Source organism: Sceloporus occidentalis, unplaced genomic scaffold, assembly GCF_023333645.1.
Source record: "Sceloporus occidentalis isolate IW3139 unplaced genomic scaffold, rSceOcc1.0.p SCAF_65, whole genome shotgun sequence".
Lineage (NCBI taxonomy): Eukaryota > Metazoa > Chordata > Lepidosauria > Squamata > Phrynosomatidae > Sceloporus > Sceloporus occidentalis.
The window spans coordinates 3780228-3788190 of NW_028317045.1; the positions used below are offsets into that span (position 1 = coordinate 3780228).

Genomic DNA, 7963 nt, shown 5'->3' on the forward strand with positions numbered 1-7963 from the left:
GCTAAATAAATAAAAGGTAATCATTTGCTCTGCTCATAATGGGGACACGTGGAAAGCTGAGGTGTGCAAGAGGCGTCACAATTAGTGAATTTTCCCTATCCAAGACCTAGGGAAATCTTAATATATTGTAACATGAAATATCTAAATTTACATCTGTAAAATTTGCAGTAAAAAAAATGAAAATAAAAAAACAACAAATATTAATTATAGTATAATAAATCAAAAATATCCCACATAATTTGTTTTCTGCCGAGGTTAGTATTACATATTAGAGCTCTACATATACACTAATAAACACATACCAAAAACAATATTAATTCTCGTATAATAAATTTTTTTCAAAATCCACATAATAATATATTATTTGCTGAGGCTAGTATTAAATATTAGGGCTTGGCATTTACATATAATGAACAACTAAAAATTGCGCCTCCCCGTCGGGGAATCGAACCCCGGTCTCCCGCGTGACAGGCGGGGATACTTACCACTATACTAACGAGGACTAGCTGAAAAAGCTAGGAAATCATGGGATATAGTGATATTTCACTTTGCTACGATGTTTTCATTCGGAAACATTGTGTTTTCGGTATGTTTTACCAATATTTTTGAGTGATAGAATTTATCTGTGTGTTACAGATCTGCGTTAGCAAGTGTGAGAATTGTGTAAGCAAATAACCTTCATTTTTCGGGATTAATGAAGGCTTGCATTGATCAATGAAGACATTGTATTACAGATTTTGCAAACACCAGCGCCGTGCGTAGCAGCAACATATGAAATCCCACGTTCTATTTCGTCATGACGTCACTAGCACAGCAAGCCGTATAATTATTTCCTTTTTAAGATGTCCCCAGCTCCATTAGCGTTCACAGAGCTCTGTAACGATAGTAATAATTCAGTACAGTCTTTGTGCTTTTCATTATTACCGGCACTGTCAATTCACATGTTAATAATGTAACGTTATGTGTTCCGGTCACATGGAAACTGTACACACACACACACACACACACATACACACGTGTAGACACGCCCCCTATGCCTGAACAGGAAACAGGCTACTGATTCCTGAAAAACTACGGATATGTCAGGGGCCAAGACTTGGATAACCTGTTTACTCCTGATATTACTCTTTATCTGGATGGGATCAGCCAGCAGACCTGGAGGTAAATGGTTAAGTAGTCATTATTCTGCATTTAACATGTGTCATGCCAGCATTTATCCTTTTGTGAAAGGGCTTTATTTTGTAGTGTCTTTGGTATTTATTTAGTCCCAAAATGCAGGTAAATAATGAAATTGTTATCAATAAGATGGTTTGTCTCATTATAATGTTGGCAGCAGTTGTTCATATAGGCAACATATATCACTGTCTGTCAATCAAATATTTGTAGATAAAATAAAGAAAGTGGCTAAACCGTATTGATCAAAAAGGAGATGGAATCTTTAGTTGAAGTTGGTCCCTTTTATTGGACAGAAAGAGAGGTCAAAAGAGCCAATATTTTCAAGACCTCTGAGGTCTCTCCTTCAAATGGAATGGCAGACTAGGTATTGGGGGGGTCTTAAATGCACACAACATGAATGCACAATAGCTATAGAATGGGCTAATTAAAGTAATGCCCATTCACCTATAAACACTGCAAGGGTTAAGCATGCATGTGGCTTGGTATTGGACATGTGAGCTGTATCTTTCAAAAAATATATATATTTTTTTTCTTGGTATAACATGGATATAATTGACATTCTAGTTATCGATAACATGCGGTCACAACCTGTTGTAAACTATGTAAGCGTAGACCACTAAATATCTGGTTTTTTGTTCTTTACAATATTGTTTTATTATCATGTTTATCTGTTATTATTAAATGCCAAAATATTATTGTCTACCGGTAATTTATAAAGATGCTGCCATTGCATGATAAGATATGAATACCGGTATACATAAAAACCGGAACCACCAACCTTTTTACATACAACGTACTGTTGTGGCTACAATAGTAATTGTCTTTTTTGGCTAAAAAGCTCAACACCTTTTTATAGACTTGGTTTATTAGCAGACTTACTTTTTTGACATGACTGCACATTTGTTACCATTGTCCAAACACCTCATTCCTCTCCCATTATAAATATAATGTGAAAAAAACCTTTGCTGCTTCCAACCAAAATGTTTTAAATATAATTCAAGCTAGCATAGTACCTAAAAACAAATTCAATATGTGAAAACCATTGGTCATGAAAGGGTTAAATTACTGTTCGCTGTTGCGTATTGTTTTTATTTATTGTTTTGTACAGCGCCGTCATATTCCGCAGCGCTATGCAATGGGTTGGTTCAGTTATAACGATTGGCACAAGTTACATATGTAATTTCAGTTCTCTTTTAATATCAAATTTCTGTGTGTTGTTTCGGGATTGGCCAGTTGAACAGATTTCCTCTTAATATGTAATCATATGTTTGTTTGTTTTTTACTTTATAGAGGTTGTTTTATGGACAGGAAAGTTTATCTTCCTCATCTCTGTCCTCACTCTTATTATATCTTTTGTGACACCATGGATTTCTTCCATTCGTCGATCAAGAAACTCCCATATGGGTAAGGCGTCTCCATTATGGCAATCTTTGACTTTGTTGCATGCTAAACGTATAGTCGTGTATACATACAGACTGTAACACACAGATTCACATGACTCAAATACAGATTTAAGGGTCTTTATAGTTGATTCTATGTATTCATATGTTGCGTTTATGTGTAACAGGGCTAAAGCAGATATGTAAGCATTCCTACTGATTAGCAGGAGTTTGTAGGTGAGTTGTGGTTGTACATTAAGTAGAGCAGATCCCAGTAAACATGTCCTGCAAGACAGGTTGAGATGGCTCTACATAATGTTTAGTTCACTAGGTGAGCTGACTTTCAAGAAATCTCACTGATGTAACCACTCTCCATGGGGCAATTTATCCTTGCTGCACAAGAGCTAACTCTTTAACCCTTTCCTTACCAAGGTTCTTTAGAACCTAACGTATCGTACATTTTTTTTTCTCTCTCGTTTGATTGTTAGGATTGTCAGTCCCGGAAGGTGACATGGAGCAGCAGCAGAAGCTTGTTAGAATAGAGCAACAGGAACAATTGAAGCAAAAGGTACAGTGAGTGTTGTATTTGTCTAAGCCTTTTGATAGGGTCATCATGTCCTTTAACTAGGAAAAGATATAAAATGTATTATGTAAACAGTGGCTTTTACAATGGAACATCCCATTTGAGTTAAGAAGAAGAAGAAGAAAAGTAGCACCATTTCTCACCATACATAAAATCACTGTGTATTTAGTCCATGTTTAAATATTGGTAATTAGACCACTTATTTAGATTGAGACAGATCTATTTAGGACATTGAGGTCTGTATACGCGTATGGACATACATATTCAGTAGTAAAAAAATAAATACAAATCCTAGACTCCTTTTAAGAGAAAGATGAATAGCTGTTTGATGACATTTTTTGGGTACAGTTCAAGCTCTAAGCAATGTTTTGATTATATAATAATATTTTAAACTGTTTATATATAATGTACTTCTATCGTCTGTTGGTTTTCATTGTTTACCATGATCCTCCACCAAACTTTACAGTTGGCACAATGCAGTCAGGCAGGTAAGGTTCTCCAGGCATCCGGCAAACCCAGACTCACCCATTGGACAGCTAATCAGTATAGCGTGATTCGTAACTCCACGGAATACTTTTCCACTGTTCCAGAGTCCAGTGACGGTGTGCTTTACATCAATCAATCCGCTTGGCATTAAGCTTGCATGCATATTACAGATAAAGATGTTGATATCCATCATGTGGACTTCTATAGAATAGTATTCTAAACAGAGTTAGTTTAGTGCTGTGCTAAAAAGTTACAGTTTATGATATGAAATTTTTTTGCCCTTTAAACTGTGGCTGATGTTTTTCATGATTAGGCAAGCTATTATGTGGAGAATATTATGAAGCCACGTGAAGAATCAAAACTTAAACGGAAAATGGAGCATTTTTACAGGATGACAGGTCAAAGTTGGAAATTAACAGAAGGTCACATGCTTGGGGTAGGTAATACAACGTAGAATCTGTCAGCAGAGAAGAACCATTTGGTTGTTTCAATAGTAAAAATTAATTTCTTGCTTTGCACAGTGAAAATTGTGTGGTTTAACCCCTTGTTGAGCATTTCTTGTTTGCTTTTAGAAGTTGCTAGGATGTGTTGGTAGTATGTGGTTTTCCATTTTATAGTAAGTGGATTGTAGAAAGATAATAAATTATGTAATCCTGCATATCAGAATGCTTCATTTTTAAAAGAACACTTCAGCACCCAGATTACACACATATTACAGCCCAGCCTGAGCCAACTTTGTCCCCAAACAGCCCAGTGTAAGACATCTTTGTTGGCAAACAGCCCACCCTTCATGTGCCATCTTTGTATTTCCCCAAAAACTTACAGTTACTCACTCATTCACACAAATCATTTACACATATTCATTAATGCAGTCTCACAAGTCATTCAAGCAATTCATCCACACATTCATTCATTCTCGTACACATTCACACAATTCATCCACAAATTAATTCATTCATTTTCGTACGCATTCACACAATTCATCCACACATTCATTCATTCTTTCACTCATTCTCACTCTTTATTTCAATATTCTTGCAATCCTCTTACACTTCTCCCCCTTCCCACTATGTACCCCCCTCTCACGCTTTTTACCCTTCTCACTATGTACACTCTCTCCCCTTTCTCACTATCTACCCACTCTTGCCCCTTTCTCACTGTCTACCTCCTCTTGCCCCTTTCTCACTATGTACCCCCTCTCCCCACTTCTCACTATCTAACCCTCCCCTTATTATCTGCCCCTTCTCACTATGTACCCCTTTCCCCACTTCTCACTATCTATCCCCTCTGCCCCTTCTCACTGCCTTCCCCCCCTATACCCCGTCTCGCTATCTACCCCCTCTGCCTACTTCTCATTATCCTTACTTACCTTGTTGCCGGAGTCCTGCGGTGGGAGCGGGAGGCGTCCGTCTGCCGCAGTGAGCGCTTCACAGCTGAGCGCCGGAATATGATATCACATTTCGTCGCTCTGCATGAAACACCGGCACCGCAACGGAGAGTGAGGGGCGCGGATCGGTTGCTGAAAACTTGCTCGGCGCCCCTGTGTCTCCTCCATGTTAAATAAAGTTTAAAAAAAAACAAACGATGTTTTCATTTGTGCCGGACAGGCGCCCCTGCTGCCATGGCGCTCTGTGCGGCCGCACAGGTCGCACATCCCTAAGGCCAGCCCTAAAAATACTTATTTGAGCTTAAACCATTTTATTTATTTACTTTCTATGGAAAGTTAAAAAAAAATTAAACTTTTGCCTCTTTTTCCTCTTAATCCTGCCTGCTTTCTGCTGTGGCAGGAAGTGCAGTCACATACGGATTAGGGCTGCAACTAACGTTTATTTTCATAATCGATTAGTTAGACGATTATTTTTTTGATTAATCGGGTAAAAAAAAAAAATGCAACACTTTCCTTTATTTAAAATAATAACTTATAATTTGCAATGGCATTTCACAATTTGCCTTCTTATTTTACTGACATAATAATTAAAGCTATATTTTAACAAGAACCCAAAAATACCAAAAAAGCTTTACTAGTAAATATTCATGTAAACTATTTTTGCCCAGTTATGCACATCTCACCCCCAGCTTGCCTCATTGTCCCAGAAATGCCTTATACCCCCTATATGCTACTCTGCCCCTATATATGCCTTATACCCTCCTATATGTCAGAGATGCCACTGTGCCACATTATACCTCCTATATGCCACTCTGTCCCCTGATATGCCTTATACCCCTCCTGATATGCCTTATAGCCCCCTATATGCCACTGATATGCCACTGTGCCCCCTGATATGCCTTATAGCCCCATATATGCCACTGTGCCCCCCTGATATGCCTTATAGCCCCCTATATGCCACTGATATGCCACTGTGCCCCCTGATATGCCTTATAGCCCCATATATGCCACTGTGCCCCCCTGATATGCCTTATAGCCCCATATATGCCACTGTGCCCCCCTGATATGCCTTATAGCTCCCTATGCCACCATGCCCCCTGATATGCATTTTACCCTTGATATGCCACTGTGCCCCCTGATACGCCTTATAGCCCCTTCATGCCACTGTGCCCCCTGATACGCCTTATAGCCCCTTCATGCCACTGTGCCCCCTGATACGCCTTATAGCCCCTTTATGCCACTGTGCCCCCTGATATGCCTTATAGCCCCTTTATGCCACTGTGCCCCCTGATATGCCTTATAGCCCCTTTATGCCACTGTGCCTGCTGATATGTCTTATAGCCCCTTTATGCCACTGTGCCTGCTGATATGTCTTATGCCCCCCCCGATATAAGAAAAACTGACATCGCTAAAATAGGTATAAAAATATATGCTTTAATAAATATAGACAAAAAAATAAATACACAATACAATATAAATATATGGACAATATAAACAATAAATCAAATATTACAGACATCAAAAATTAAAGAATGCACATAATTAATAGATCCCGAAAAAATTCTACCTGCCCCACCAGGGGTTAATATATCAACAGAAGAAACACAGGGCAAATGAGCATAAAAATAAAGATAATAGTCCAGGCTTACCTTACCCAGTGCTGCTTACTTTTCCTGTTTTTCTTCTGTTGATATATTAACCCCTGGTGGGGCAGGTAGAAGTGGTAGTGAGGTGAAGTAGCGGAGGTTGTGCACATCGCGCACTAAAATCCAAATCCCCTGCGGTGCTGCAGGGGACCTGGATCCTCTCTGGCAGCCGGTAGTGGTCTGTGCGATGCACGCAGACAGCCGCTTCTCCCCTCCGCTTCTGTTGGGGCTTCCATGATGGAAGCCGCACCGGAAGGTCACGTGACGCCGGGTTCAGCAATAGAAGCCCCAGCGGAAGTGGAGGGGAGAAGCGGAAGGCGTGAAGCGGAGGATGCCTGCGCGTTTTGCACAGACGCTCACCAGGTGGCAGAGAGGATCCAGGTCTCCTGCAGCTTTGTGGGGGATCTGGATTCTAGTTTTATAATCCGATCTCTATTTGAAGTCGGATTATAGAAGGAGGGAAGTTTTTCAGAGCATTTGCTCTGAAAAAACTCATTTTATAAATCGATAAAAATCGATTCAACTAATGGATTATGAAAATCGTTGACAAATGTACACATTTCTTTTGGCTCCCTAACTATATTGGCTTTTATATCCCCTCTTTTGACCTAAGGAAAAATCATGTTGCTCACTCTGCTGGTTGCTTTGAGAAAGCAGCTTGTAAGTTTTTTAGTACAAGCTGCTTTCTCAAATTTCCACTAGCATTGTAGAAATAACTTTTCTTAAATGTAGTATAAAGTTCATGGGTCAGGGTATAGTGTTTTGGTTTATTTTTTCTTCATTTTTTCTTCATTTTATGTACTAATTTTCTTTTCAGGATGGGGAAGGCCATGATTCATTGAATTACTGTAATGCGATTGATAAAGCTGCTGAAACTCCAAATAATGAAGCTCTAAGGAAAAGGAAACTTCCAGAGCAAGCTACAAAGCCTATACCTAAACTAGAACCACCACCTCCTAAGAAGGTATTTTGTGTGTGTGTGTAATATTTCACTACCACAATCTGCTTTTATTTCAGAATTTCCAAACAAATAGTTTGTTTGAAAAAATAGATATTTCACAACAAAAACACATAATAGCAATATGACTACCATTTTCTTTTATGTCTGCCTTAACTTTTGTCTGGCATTGATTCTACAAATGTGTACAGATTTTACAATCCACATTATTCCAGCACTCCTTTAGGGCATGCCAACTAGAGAATAGCAAAGCATCTCCACAACTGAATATTTCCTACACTGTACTTAATTGCAGGTTTTACACACTTGTGAATTTTCTGTATTGTTTAGACATTTTTCAGTAAAGAA

General features: G+C 38.8%; 1 non-coding gene across 1 annotated transcript; it reads right to left on the reverse strand.

Annotated features, from left to right (window-relative positions):
• Positions 1-430: 430 nt before the first annotated feature.
• On the reverse strand, positions 431-502 carry TRNAD-GUC (transfer RNA aspartic acid (anticodon GUC)). Its single transcript has one exon. It is a non-coding gene; the product is annotated as a tRNA-Asp (tRNA).
• Positions 503-7963: the final 7461 nt, after the last annotated feature.